The sequence below is a fragment of the Scylla paramamosain genome, chromosome 14 (assembly GCF_035594125.1).
Source record: "Scylla paramamosain isolate STU-SP2022 chromosome 14, ASM3559412v1, whole genome shotgun sequence".
Classification (NCBI taxonomy): domain Eukaryota; kingdom Metazoa; phylum Arthropoda; class Malacostraca; order Decapoda; family Portunidae; genus Scylla; species Scylla paramamosain.
Window position 1 is genome coordinate 3906044 of NC_087164.1, and position 13879 is coordinate 3919922.

At 41.8% G+C, this 13879-nt stretch overlaps 2 protein-coding genes across 3 annotated transcripts in view; one reads left to right on the forward strand and one right to left on the reverse strand.

Annotated features, from left to right (window-relative positions):
• Nucleotides 1-13879, forward strand: part of LOC135106761 (uridine-cytidine kinase 2-like) — a 190082-nt gene that overhangs the window by 79157 nt on the left and 97046 nt on the right. The gene's annotated exons all lie outside the window — the stretch shown is intronic.
• LOC135106758 (nucleolar protein dao-5-like) overlaps nt 1-13879 on the reverse strand; it is a 44442-nt gene that overhangs the window by 23173 nt on the left and 7390 nt on the right. The gene's annotated exons all lie outside the window — the stretch shown is intronic.

A 13879-nucleotide genomic window follows, 5' to 3' on the forward strand; every position in this document is an offset into this window, starting at 1 on the left:
ATGAGTGAAACTGTTACGGCCTTCTGCTGCTGTTGCTGCTGCTGCTGCTGAGGCGGCGATGTTCATCATTCTTCTTCTTCTTCTTCTCCTTATTATTATTATTATTATTATTATTATTATTATTATTATTATCATTATTATTATTATTATTATCGTCATCATCATCTTTATCATCATCATTATCATCATCATCATGTATCGAATTTGTTTGTCTGCTCCCGGCCACCACTTGTTTCCTTGTTTGATTGACTACCGCTGATCACCACTGTTTGATGCCTCTCCACTTTTTTTTACTGTTTGAGTTTAGATGAAGTACTTGCTCAGTTAATGATGCTTGGTGTGTTGGTAGCATGGAGGACCGGTAGTGAGGCGGTGATTCTGGTAGCCTGAAGATCGTGGGTATAAGTTGATATAGTTGGTGTGTGCGAGTAAAAGACACGTATGATGAGAGTTCTTCTTGATTTAATAATAGGTAAAATGTACACACTTGATACGAGACGAGATTGTAACGTGACGATTGATCGATCTCTCTCTCTGAAGTGCTATGAATTATGACTGAGCAGCGTCTCTCAAGACTGACTGTGAGCGAAACAGAGTGAGAGACCAAAACTGACTGCTCGTCACTGGGTGACTGACTGACTGGGACTGAGAGCTGAACTGAGAGCTCACTACCATGCGGGCTGTATTTATCTGAGCTAAGTGGATCACGTTTTGGTTTTGGAGGAGAAGAAATGACCAAAGAGATGCCATGAAATGAGGTGAAAGGACCAATGAGAGGGATCGTTACTTTAGCCAATGACCAGGAAGGAGGATTCAGAATGAACGCAGGTGTTTTCCCTAAGGACTGGAAGTGGGTGTGTAATTCCCTTGAGAGGTAAAGAAAGGTTAAAACAGAATAGGCTGGCTGGACATGGGCACACGTAGAATGGATATATGAAGACACGCATGTAGGATGGATATATATTTTTTTTTCTTTTTTATGTAGGAAGGACACTGGCCAAGGGCAACAAAAATCTAATATAAAAAAAGGCCCACTAAAATGCCAGTCCCATAAAAGGGTCAAAGCAGTGGTCAAAAATTGGTGAATAAGTGTCTTGAAGCCTCCCTCTTGAAGGAATTCAAGTCATAGGAAGGTGGAAATACAGAAGCAGGCAGGGAGTTCCAGAGTTTACCAGAGAAAGGGATGAATGACTGAGAATACTGGTTAACTCTTGCGTTAGAGAGGTGGACAGAATAGGGGTGAGAGAAAGAAGTAAGTCTTGTGCAGCGAGGCCGCGGAAGAAGGGGAGGCATGCAGTTAGCAAGATCAGAAGAGCAGTTAGCATGAAAATAGCGGTAGAAGACAGCTAGATATGCAACATTGCGGCGGTGAGAGAGAGGCTGAAGACAGTCAGTTAGAGGAGAGGAGTTGATGAGATGAAAAGCTTTTTGATTCCACCCTGTCTAGAAGAGCAGTATGAGTGGAACCCCCCAGACATGTGAAGCATACTCCATACATGGACGGATAAGACCCTTGTACAGAGTTAGCAGCTGGGGGGGTGAGGAAAACTGGCGGAGACGTCTCAGAACACCTAACTTCATAGAAGCTGTTTTAGCTAGAGATGAGATGTGAAGTTTCCAGTTCAGATTATAAGTAAAGGACAGACCGAGGATGTTCAGTGTAGAAGAGGGGGACAATTGAGTGTCATTGAAGAAGAGGGGATAGTTGTCTGGAAGGTTGTGTCGAGTTGATAGATGGAGGAATTGAGTTTTTGAGACATTGAACAATACCAAGTTTGCTCTGCCCCAATCAGAAATTTTAGAAAGATCAGAAGTCAGGCGTTCTGTGGCTTCCCTGCGTGATATGTTTACCTCCTGAAGGGTTGGACGTCTATGAAAAGACGTGGAAAAGTGCAGGGTGGTATCATCAGCGTAGGAGTGGATAGGACAAGAAGTTTGGTTTAGAAGATCATTAATGAATAAGAAGAAGAGAGTGGGTGACAGGACAGAACCCTGAGGAACACCACTGTTAATAGATTTAGGAGAAGAACAGTGACCGTCTACCACAGCAGCAATAGAACGGTCAGAAAGGAAACTTGAGATGAAGTTACAGAGAGAAGGATAGAAACCGTAGGAGGGTAGTTTGGAAATCAAAGCTTTGTGCCAGACTATCAAAAGCTTTTGATATGTCCAAGGCAACAGCAAAAGTTTCACCAAAATCTCTAAAAGAGGATGACCAAGACTCAGTAAGGAAAGCCAAAAGATCACCAGTAGAGCGGCCTTGACGGAACCCATACTGGCGATCAGATTGAAGGTTGTGAAGTGATAGATGTTTAAGAATCTTCCTGTTGAGGATAGATTCAAAAACTTTAGATAGGCAGGAAATTAAAGCAATAGGACGGTAGTTTGAGGGATTAGAACGGTCACCCTTTTTAGGAACAGATTAAATATAGGCAAACTTCCAGCAAGAAGGAAAGGTAGATGTTGACAGACAGAGCTGAAAGAGTTTGACTAGGCAAGGTGCAAGCACGGAGGCACAGTTTCGGAGAACAATAGGAGGGACCCCATCAGGTCCATAAGCCTTCCGTGGGTTTAGGCCAGCGAGGGCATGGAAAACATCATTGCAAAGAATTTTAATAGGTGGCATGAAGTAGTCAGAGGATGGAGGAGAGGGAGGAACAAGCCCAGAATCGTCCAAGGTCGAGTTTTTAGCAAAGGTTTGAGCAAAGAGTTCAGCTTTAGAAATAGATGTGATAGCAGTGGTGCCATCTGGTTGAAGTAGAGGAGGGAAAGAAGAAGAAGCAAAGTTATTGGAGATATTTTTGGTTAGATGCCAGAAATCACGAGGGGAGTTAGATCTTGAAAGGTTTTGACATTTTCTGTTAATGAAGGAGTTTTTGGCTAGTTGGAGAACAGACTTGGCATGGTTCCGGGCAGAAATATAAAGTGCATGAGATTCTGGTGATGGAAGGCTTAAGTACCTTTTGTGGGCCACCTCTCTATCATGTATAGCACGAGAACAAGCTGTGTTAAACCAAGGTTTAGAAGGTTTAGGACGAGAAAAAGAGTGAGGAATGTACACCTCCATGCCAGACACTATCACCTCTGTTATGCGCTCAGCACACAAAGACGGGTCTCTGACACGTAAGCAGTAGTCATTCCAAGGAAAATCAGCAAAATACCTCCTCAGGTCCCCCCAACTAACAGAGGCAAAACGCCAGAGGCACCTTCGCTTAGGGGGATCCTGAGGAGGGATTGGAGTGATAGGACAAGATAAAGATATGAGATTGTGATCGGAGGAGCCCAACGGAGAAGAAAGGGTGACAGCATAAGCAGAAGGATTAGAGGTCAGGAAAAGGTCAAGAATGTTGGGCGTATCTCCAAGACGGTCAGGAATACGAGTAGGGTGTTGCACCAATTGCTCTAGGTCATGGAGGATAGCAAAGTTGTAGGCTAGTTCACCAGGATGGTCAGTGAAGGGAGACAAAAGCCAAAGCTGGTGGTGAACATTGAAATCTCCAAGAATGGAGATCTCTGCAAAAGGGAAGAGGGTCAGAATGTGCTCCACTTTGGAAGTTAAGTAGTCAAAGAATTTCTTATAGTCAGAGGAGTTAGGAGAGAGGTATACAGCACAGATAAATTTAGTATGAGAGTGACTCTGTAGTCGTAGCCAGATAGTGGAAAATTCGGAAGATTCAAGAGCGTGGGCACGAAAGCAGGTTAAGTCATTGCGCACATAAACGCAGTATCCAACTTTGGATCGAAAATGAGGATAGAGAAAGTAGGAGGGAACAGAAAAGGGGCTACTGTCAGTTGCCTCAGACACCTGAGTTTCAGTGAGGAAAAGAAGATGAGGTTTAGAAGAGGAGAGGTGGTGTTCTACAGATTGAAAATTAGATCTTAGACCGCGAATGTTGCAGAAGTTAATGAAGAAAAAGTTGAGGGGGGTGTCAAGACACTTAGGGTCGTCGACAGAAAGGCAGTCCGACCTGGGGACATTTATGGTCCCCTCCCCAGATGGGGACTCCAAGGCTGATGTAGGAGTCGCCATGATGATTTTAAACTTTTTGAGTGAAGGGTGTGTGTGTTATTAGGTGCTTGTAGTTTTGTGTGGAGGAAGAGAGTTGTCTTTAGAGGGCAGGCTGTGACTGCCCCCTTGTGTTGTGAGACACAAAGGGAAACGTTCAGTGAGATCACAGCTGGGTTTAATGATAAGTTCACAGCACCCTCTGAACAGTGCTTTAGACCTCACTGGGAGTAATTATCGTTTCGGCAGGTGTCTACTGCCTCCTGCCTCCAACTCCTATTCACCATATGAAATGGTGAATATACATATATGATAATAATAATAATAATAATAATAATAATAATAATAATAATAATAGTTAAGACTGATACAGTCGTCATCATCATTGTGGTCGTCATCACCGCTGTCGTTCTTACGATGAGATGTTCTTACGATGAGATAAGACGTTACGTTGACGCCTTGTCTTACAGCTTTAAAGACAATGCTTGTTGGATATGATGTACTTATTGCTGTCATCACCATCATCATCATTATTAGTTTATTGTTATTATTATTATTATTATTATTATTATTATTATTATTATTATTTTTTATTTTTATTTTTTTTTATTATTATTATTATTATTATTATTATTATTATTATTATTATTATTATTATAATTATTATTATTATTATTATTGTTATTATTATAACTGATGTAGGAATTTTCATCATGATCATCACTGTGTGCCGTGGCCGTGATCTCAGTCAGACTGAAGGCGATGTCCAAACATTTTCGGTCTTGAAATGACTAGTGATTATATAACGTGATTTATTTCGACTCTGAATTTGACTTTACATTAATGTAAGATTGATTTAACTAACCTAAGACATGGATTTCGTTCATAATGATTGATATGCGTCGTGAGATTGACTTTCTGTTGACGCTCTTATCTTCCTTGGCTTTCCATTTCTCATGTACAGAACGCAAACTGTTTTATCAGGTAAACACATATAGCGAGTTATCGCAAGCAACCTTCTCCAGGTTTCTCAAAGGTAAACGAACGACGAGGTTTTGAATTCTGACGAGACAAGTTTAGCAAGGTGACACGTGATAACGTTTTACACTACACCACTACGCAGTGGAGGAGCTAATACAATGAAGTGATTCGTGAACGTCATGGACTAGTATACAAACAACTGGGTTTCTGAAATAAAACAAGTGATATTATACATAGATGTTAACATGTTAAACATTTAGCGTAATTAACGGCACGAGTCTGGAATTTTTTATGTAAGGGTAATAATGTCTGACTTGCAAACTCTTGAAAAAAGAAATTAATAGTTTGCTTGAAAAGGTGGAAGAAATAAAAGTTTACTTTGGTGTGAGTGAATAAGACCCGTAGCGTGGCAGAGTAGGATTAACGCAACGCGCTAAGCCTTCACGCTCATGGGCGGTAATGAAAGGATTCAACACAGCTAAGAACTTAAAGATCCTCAGTACACGGTACGTGTGGAAACAAAAATAGATAAATAGATAAATACATACATAAATAAATAAATAAAATAAAATAAAAATTAATCAGATTTTTTCAAGCAAGGCATACTGACAGTCACTGGAAAGACAAATACCACGTACGATGAAAATATAGATTGCTTGTATTATATCAGCAGCGTTAAGATCGATGGAAGTGAATGTTGAATTTGTTGTTGGGACTTATGACAGGCTCCAACAGGTGACACTTGTAAGTTGAAAGTGAGCATGAATTTTATTTGTTTATATATTTATTTTTAATGACAATAGATTCTATAGCCGAGTTTCTTGGCCACGCACTGAGCCAAAAATGAAGTAACCAGCCGCCAAGATGTAAGAAAGCTAAAGGGAAAGTAAACGAAGGGTAGCTAGAGCGTTGGATAAAGATACGACAGGCGTGGCACAAGACACATTTATTGCCAGACGGTGCGGGACAGCAGAGAAAACTGATGAATCTAACAGCCATCGTATGTGTGTGTGTGTGTGTGTCATTAACGTCCGGTCATCTACTGGTCACCCAGCCAGCCGTTTCTCTATACGAAAAGAGCTCAGAGCTCGTACTGACCGATTTCTGGGTAGGACTGAGACCACTCACACACCACATACCGGGACAGCGAGGCCACAACCCCTCGGTTTACATCCCGTATCTACTTGCTGTTAGATGAACAGGGGCTACACATTAAGAGGCTCGCCCACTTGCTTCGCCGCATTCTCGAGCCGAGCGCGCTAACCACTATACGATAGGTATGTGTGTGTGTGTGTGTGTGTGTGTGTGTATATATATATATATATATATATATATATATATATATATATATATATATATATATATATATATATATATATATATATATATATATATATATATATATATATATATATATATATATAAATATATATATATATATATGTGTGTGTGTGTGTGTGTGTGTGTGTGTGTGTGTGCGCGTGCGCGCATGCGTGCGTGCGTGCGTGTGCGCGCGCGCATGCTTTTTTTTTCATGTATGAAAGACACTGGCCAAGGGCAACAAAAATCCACTTAAAAAAAAATGCTCACTGAAATGCCAGTCCCATAAAAGGGTCAAAGCAGTAGTCAAAAATTGATGAATAAGTGTCTTGAAACCTCCTTCTTGAAGGAATTCAAGTCATAGAAAGGTGGAAATACAGAAGCAGGCAGGGAGTTCCAGAGTTTACCAAAGAAAGGGATGAATGATTGAGAATACTGGTTAACTCTTGCGTTAGAGAGGTGGACAGAATAGGGGTGAGAGAAAGAAGTAAGTCTTGTGAAGCGAGGCCGCGGGAGGAGGGGAGGCATGCAGTTAGCAAGATCAGAAGAGCAGTTAGCATGAAAATAGCGGTAGAAGACAGCTAGAGATGCAACATTGCGGCGATAAGAGGGAGGCTGAAGACAGTCAGTTAGAGAAGAGGAGTTGATGAGACGAAAAGCTTTTGATTCCACCCTGTCTAGAAGAGTAGTATGAGTGGAACCCTCCCAGACATGTGAAGCATACTCCTTACATGGACGGATAAGGCCCTTGTACAGAGTTAGCAGCTGGGGGGTAAGAAAAACTGGCGGAGACGTCTCAGAACACCTAACTTCATAGAAGCTGTTTTAGCTAGAGATGAGATGTGAAGTTTCCAGTTCAGATTATAAGTAAAGGACAGACCGAGGATGTTCAGTGTAGAAGAGGGGGACAGTTGAGTGTCATTGAAGAAGAGGGGATAGTTGTCTGGAAGGTTGTGTCGAGTTGATAGATGGAGGAATTGAGTTTTTGAGAAATTGATCAATACCAAGTTTGCTCTGCCACAATCAGAAATTTTAGAAAGATAAGAAATCAAGCGTTCTGTGGCTTCCCTGCTTGAAATGTTTACCTCCTGAAGGGTTGGACGTCTATGAAAACACGTGGAAAAGTGCAGGGTGGTATCATCAGCGTAGGAGTGGATAGGACAAGAAGTTTGGTTTAGAAGATCATTAATGAATAATAAGAAGATAGTGGGTGACAGGGCAGAACCCTGAGGAACACCACTGTTAATAGATTTAGGAGAAGAATAATGACTATCTACCACAGCAACAATTGAACTGTTAGAAAGGAAACTTGAGATGAAGTTACAGAGAGAAGGATAGAAGCCATAGGAGGGTAGTTTGGAAATCAAAGCTTTGTGCCAGACTCTATCAAAAGCTTTTGATATGTCCAAGGCAACAGCAAAAGTTCCACCAAAATCTCTAAAAGAGGATGACCAAGACTCAGTAAGGAAAGCCAAAAGATCACCAGTAGAGCGGCCTTGACGGAACCCATACTGGCGATCAGATAGAAAGTTGTGAAGTGATAGATGTTTAAGAATCTTCCTGTTGAGGATAGATTCAAAAACTTTAGATAGGCAGGAAATTAAAGCAATAGGACGGTAGTTTGAGGGATTAGAACGGTCACCCTTTTTAGGAACAAATTAAATATAGGCAAACTTCCAGCAAGAAGGAAAGGTAGATGTTGACAGACAGAGCTGAAAGAGTTTGACTAGGCAAGGTGCAAGCACGGAGGCACAGTTTCGGAGAACAATAGGAGGGACCCCATCAGGTCCAAAAGCCTTCCGAGGGTTTAGGCCAGCGAGGGCATGGAAAACATCATTGCGAAGAATTTTAATAGGTGGCATGAAGTAGTCAGAGGGTGGAGGAGAGTGAGGAACAAGCCCAGAATCGTCCAAGGTCGAGTTTTTAGCAAAGGTTTGAGCGAAGAGTTCAGCCTTAGAAATAGATGTGATAGCAATGGTGCCATCTGGTTGAAATAAAGGAGGAAAAGAAGAAGAAGCAAAGTTATTGGAGATATTTTTGACTAGATGCCAGAAGTCACGAGAGGAGTTAGATCTTGAAAGGTTTTGACACTTTCTGTTAATGAAGGAGTTATTGGCTAGTTGGAGAACAGACTTGGCATGGTTCCGGGCAGAAATATAAAATGCAAGAGATTCTGGTGATGGAAGGCTTAAGTACCTTTTATGGGCCACCTCTCTATCATGTATAGCACGAGAGCAAGCTGTGTTAAACCAAGGTTTAAAAGATTTAGGACGAGAAAAAGAGTGAGGAATATACGCCTCCATGCCAGACACTATCACCTCTGTTATGCGCTCAGCACATAAAGGCGGTTCTCTGACACGGAAGCAGTAGTCATTCCAAGGAAAATCAGCAAAATACCTCCTCAGGTCCCCCCAACTAGCAGAGGCAAAACGCCAGAGGCACCTTCGCTTAGGGGGATCCTGAGGAGGGATTGGAGTGATGGACAAGATAAAGATATGAGATTGTGATCGATGGACCCCAATGGAGAAGAAAGGGTGACAGCATAAGCAGAAGGATTAGAGGTCAGTAAAAGGTCAAGAATGTTGGGCGTATCTCCAAGACGGTCAGGAATACGAGTAGGGTGTTGAGCCAATTGCTCTAGGTCGTGGAGGATAGCAAAGTTGAAGGCTAGTTCACCAGTATGGTCAGTGAAAGGAGACGAAAGCCAAAGCTGGTAATGAACATTGAAGTCTCCAAGAATGGAGATCTCTGCAAATGGGAAGAGGGTCAGAATGTGCTCCACTTTGGAAGTTAAATAGTCAAAGAATTTCTTATAGTCAGAGGAGTTAGGTGAGAGGTATACAGCACAGATAAATTTAGTTTGAGAGTGACTCTGTAGTCGTAGCCAGATGGTGGAAAACTCGGAAGATTCAAGAGCGTGGGCACGAGAGCAGGTTAAGCCACTGTGCACATAAACGCAGCATCCAACTTTGGATCGAAAATGAGGATAGAGAAAGTAGGAGGGAACAGAAAAGGGACTACACAGTTGCCTCAGACACCTGAGTTTTAGTGAGGAAAAGAAGATGAGGTTTAGAAGAGGAGAGGTGGTGTTCTACAGACTGAAAATTAGATCTTAGACCGCGAATGTTGCAGAAGTTAATGAAGAAAAAGTTGAGGGGGGTGTCAAGACACTTAGGGTCGTCGACAGAAAGGCAGTCCGACCTGGGGACATTTATGGTCCCCTCCCCAGATGGGGACTCCGAGGCTGGTGTAGGAGTCGCCATGATTTTAAAATTTTTGAGTAAAGGGTGTGTGTGTGTTATTAGGTGCTTGTAGTTTTGTGTGGAGGAAGAGAGTTGTCTTTAGAGGGCAGGCTGTGACTGCCCCCTTGTGTTGTGAAACACAAAGGGAAACGTTCAGTGAGGTCACAGCTGAGTTCACAGCACACCCTGAACAGTGCTTTAGACCTCACTGAGAGCAATTATCGTTTCGGCAGGTGTCTACTGCCTCCTCCTTAGAGGAGGAGCTCTAGGGCTTGTGGAAAACCCTGGATAAAATCCAAAGATCACTAATCAAGTTTTCAAAAAATCCTTGAGTGTTAATCACCAATGGAGTGAGGCTGGATTAGTTACATTCAGTTATATTGAGTCTTTATCTTTACATGTGTTATCTCTCTCTCTCTCTCTCTCTCTCTCTCTCTCTCTCTCTCTCTCTCTCTCTCTCTCTCTCTCTCTCTCTCTCTCTCTCTCTCTCTCTCTCTCTCTCTCTCAGCGTGTTGGTTGATTGGAAACCTTTCAACCTTATCCATTTTCTCAGCTCTCCAGACATGCTTGGTGATGGGTGTGTGGGTGATGAGTTTCAGTTGGTATTTAGATTAACTCAGCTATGGTTCTACTCTTGCCGTCAGAGCTATCATGGTGTTGCGATGGCCACGTGTGGAAGCTCTCGAGATGTTGTTTCTCAGTAATGTTTCCACTTGATATAAACCCCTTAAGTTGCCATGGAATGTTTGAGACCTGTTGTGGCAACTGGAAAACCTTCTGCATCCTATTCATGGTGAGCCGGAATGTGGCTAGGGGTGTATGAGGCAACAACTGGTGTGAAGTTTGTCATCTTTGGTTGTAGAATATTGAGATGTATCACCCTACCAAAGTTTAGAGCACCGGTTTGTCAGTAACATAACCACGGCACAAACCCCCTGTTATCCATGCTTGTTGTGGTCACAATCGTCTTAATAAGTTTCCCGGCTGTTCTCTTCTGGCCTATACACTCCATCACGACCACCTTATCAGGAGAATATGAAGAGGCTTTTTGTGTTTTATAGCTCTGTATGTATGTCAGTATATTGATTGCTGATAAAAACCGTTAGAATAAAATCAACAAAAGGGACTACTTTGCTCTAGCATCGTTGTGAATATTCGTGTTCAGCCTCTACCCACAGCTGATGCGCATATACCACGTACTGTCCGCTGGCTGTTGACCCCAGCTGATCTCTTTAATAACTGGACGGCGCATCGACCGAACTACACAATGTAAACAAACCCGCCACGGTGCCTTTTGTACTGTTACTCACGCGAAGAACATACACACACACACACACACACACACACACACACTCTCTCTCTCTCTCTCTCTCTCTCTCTCTCTCTCTCTCTCTCTCTCTCTCTCTCTCTCTCTCTCTCTCTCTCTCTCTCTCAATCTACCATCGCCTTTCATTGCATCTTCTACTTCCAGATTTTTTATTTATTTATTTTTTTTAACAAACAATACGCTCTTTTCATTTTCATTCAGCCTCATCTGCATCCCTCATTAGAAGTTGTGCAGGACTCAGTGAGGTTATTAGAAAGGAGGTGTTTCTTTCTTGTTTACGTATTTATAGGTGAAGAGAATAGACGAGTAACAGGCAACACAACAAAGGAAATCATAACTTGTATTGTGTTATATTGTGCTTGAATTATGATACTATACTGCCAGTCTCTCTCTCTCTCTCTCTCTCTCTCTCTCTCTCTCTCTCTCTCTCTCTCTCTCTCTCTCTCTCTCTCTCTCTCTCTCTCTCTCTCTCTCTCCTTCCTCCTTCTCCTCCTCCTCCATCTCCTCCTCCTCCTCCTCCTTCTGCTCCTTTTAGTTGAATTCAAGACCATGCTGAAAAAAAAGAAAAAAAAGAAAAAGAAGAAAGAGAGAAAAATTTCATTTCCCTTCCATAACCCGTGGGGACGTAGTCTTCCCAACCTCTGCAGTGCTCGATCTGCCTTCTGGTGGCCGCGGGTAAAGTTCAGTGCTACATGACCTTATTAAGATGCGGGGCCCTGTGTTCTAAAACGCTTTGTTGTCTCGTTAGGTATGTTTTCTTATTTTCAAAGGCCACAGTAATATTTTTTTTTTCTGGTTTTCATGAATATATTTCCAATTGATGCGCAGCCATTGTTAAACCCTCACTAGAATGTAAACTCTCATTGCATGACAAAATTTTTCCCTCCATTACCCATAACTTTTTTGGACAATTTTGAGTTAAACTCTCGTAATTATTTTTGTGCCGTAAAAAAAGACAAAATTAGCCTTCTGTTTTCTCAAGTTTCTGTCCTGTGTCTCCATGCAAACAATGTCTGCAGCGGTAGGAAGGCTTACGAAGGACGACTAAAGCAGCAGAAAGGATAAAGACACTCGTGGAAATCCAGATCATTTCCTCTAGAGCTGCTATAACGAGTTGAGGTGAGATGCTGGAACGTTTGAAAATACCGTCCCATGTTCGCTCCACGGAACGGCGAAATAATACCCAGCAGGTCCTCAAGCTTTTATATATATATATATATATATATATATATATATATATATATATATATATATATATATATATATATATATATATATATATATATATATATATATATATATATATATATATATATAATATATTTTTTTTTTTTTTTTTTTTTTTTTTTTTTTTTTTTTTATTCCCATCTGGAGCCACCACCAACGCCACACTTTAGACGAGTTTTTTTTTTTCTTACTTTTGCGATCGGTGCTGTTTCACCTTGATCATTCAGTGAAGACTTAGAAGATTAAAAGAAGATAAAGATAATGACTGGTGATGATGACGATGATGTTGATGATAATGAGGGGGAGGATAAGGAGGAGGAGGAGAAGGAGGAGGAGAAGGAAGAGGGGAAAGAAGAAGAGGAGGTGGAGGAGGAGGAGGAAGAGGAGGAGGAGGAGGAGGAGGAGGAGGAGGAAAAGAGCAAGACACGTACAGCCTGCAGTCCAGATTCAGCTCACCAACATGTCACGTGACAATTTCCCTCTAGCCAGATTCTTTGTCGCGTGAAAGGAGACCAGTCACTATGGCAAGGCACCTTTCCTCATGGTTTTCATTAACCCTTTTGACTACTCTTTTTTTTATTTATCTATTTTTTATTGATTTATTTGGTTCTTTATAATCCTTTTGTTAGGCTGAGCCGGAAACTCTTTTACATTTACAAAATACTAATACCTCAACGGTTAACCCAGAATGCTCTGATTAACATCCTATGGCAGATTAAATTCACAATCATCATTCCTTGCTTCATTCATGCATATATGTTCGTCCAGACTGAGCAAGCGGACCTCAGAGCATACCACCAACCATGCTGGCCCGCTTGTCAGAATAAAGGCCCACTTCTGGTCTAGTACGTGGTACAATTCCCTTAAACTTTGAACGGATAAATAGATAGATAGAGAGACAGATAGGTATAGATAAACACACACACACACACACATACACACACACACACAGAGAGAGAGAGAGAGAGAGAGAGAGAGAGAGAGAAATGAACCAACATAAAAACACACAGATCCAGTTAGCACCACGGCAGCTCATGAACCAGTGCACGAAATAATCAAAGAATCGCTCCCGAGCACTGGTGACCATAGCTGGATGTCTGAGCGGAGGATCGAAGCAAGTGATTGATGGGCGAGACTGAGGGCAGGCTGGAGGGTAAGGAAGGCTATTACACGTGCTCGACACCCACGAGAGGGAGGGCCTGCCTTATTGACCTTACCACTGATGTAACAAAGAAGAGGCAGTGGATAGGAGCTTGTTTGTGGAATGATTGAAACTACACACATACACACACACACACACACACACACACACACACACACACACACACACACACACACACACACACACACACACAAAGGAACACACAAAGAAAGCACAAATAATGATCAATTTACAGACAACATAAATCAAGACTATAGACGAGGGGATGCGTTGACTCCACATAAAGTAAATAAATATGAATAAAATAAAAATAAGGGTGAGCAACGCGAGGCAATCAAGCTGCTGAACTATTGGCCGGACGGAGGCTACTTCATGACCAGTATATTGTGTTCTTGTTGAGTGTCTGCTGCTGGAGGTCTTTTTTCCCCTCCCTGGTGACTTCCTGGTAGCAAAAAATTGTTACATGTACTATTAAGGTAAGCGTGTATCTCTGTGTCATGTTGAAGCTATTTTGTTTCCACGCTATCCTTCTTGGCAAGGTGAAACTAGAAAATCAAAATGAAATGTTCTGAAGCGAGCCTCTAAGGAAACTGAAATGGAGGTAGTTTTTATTT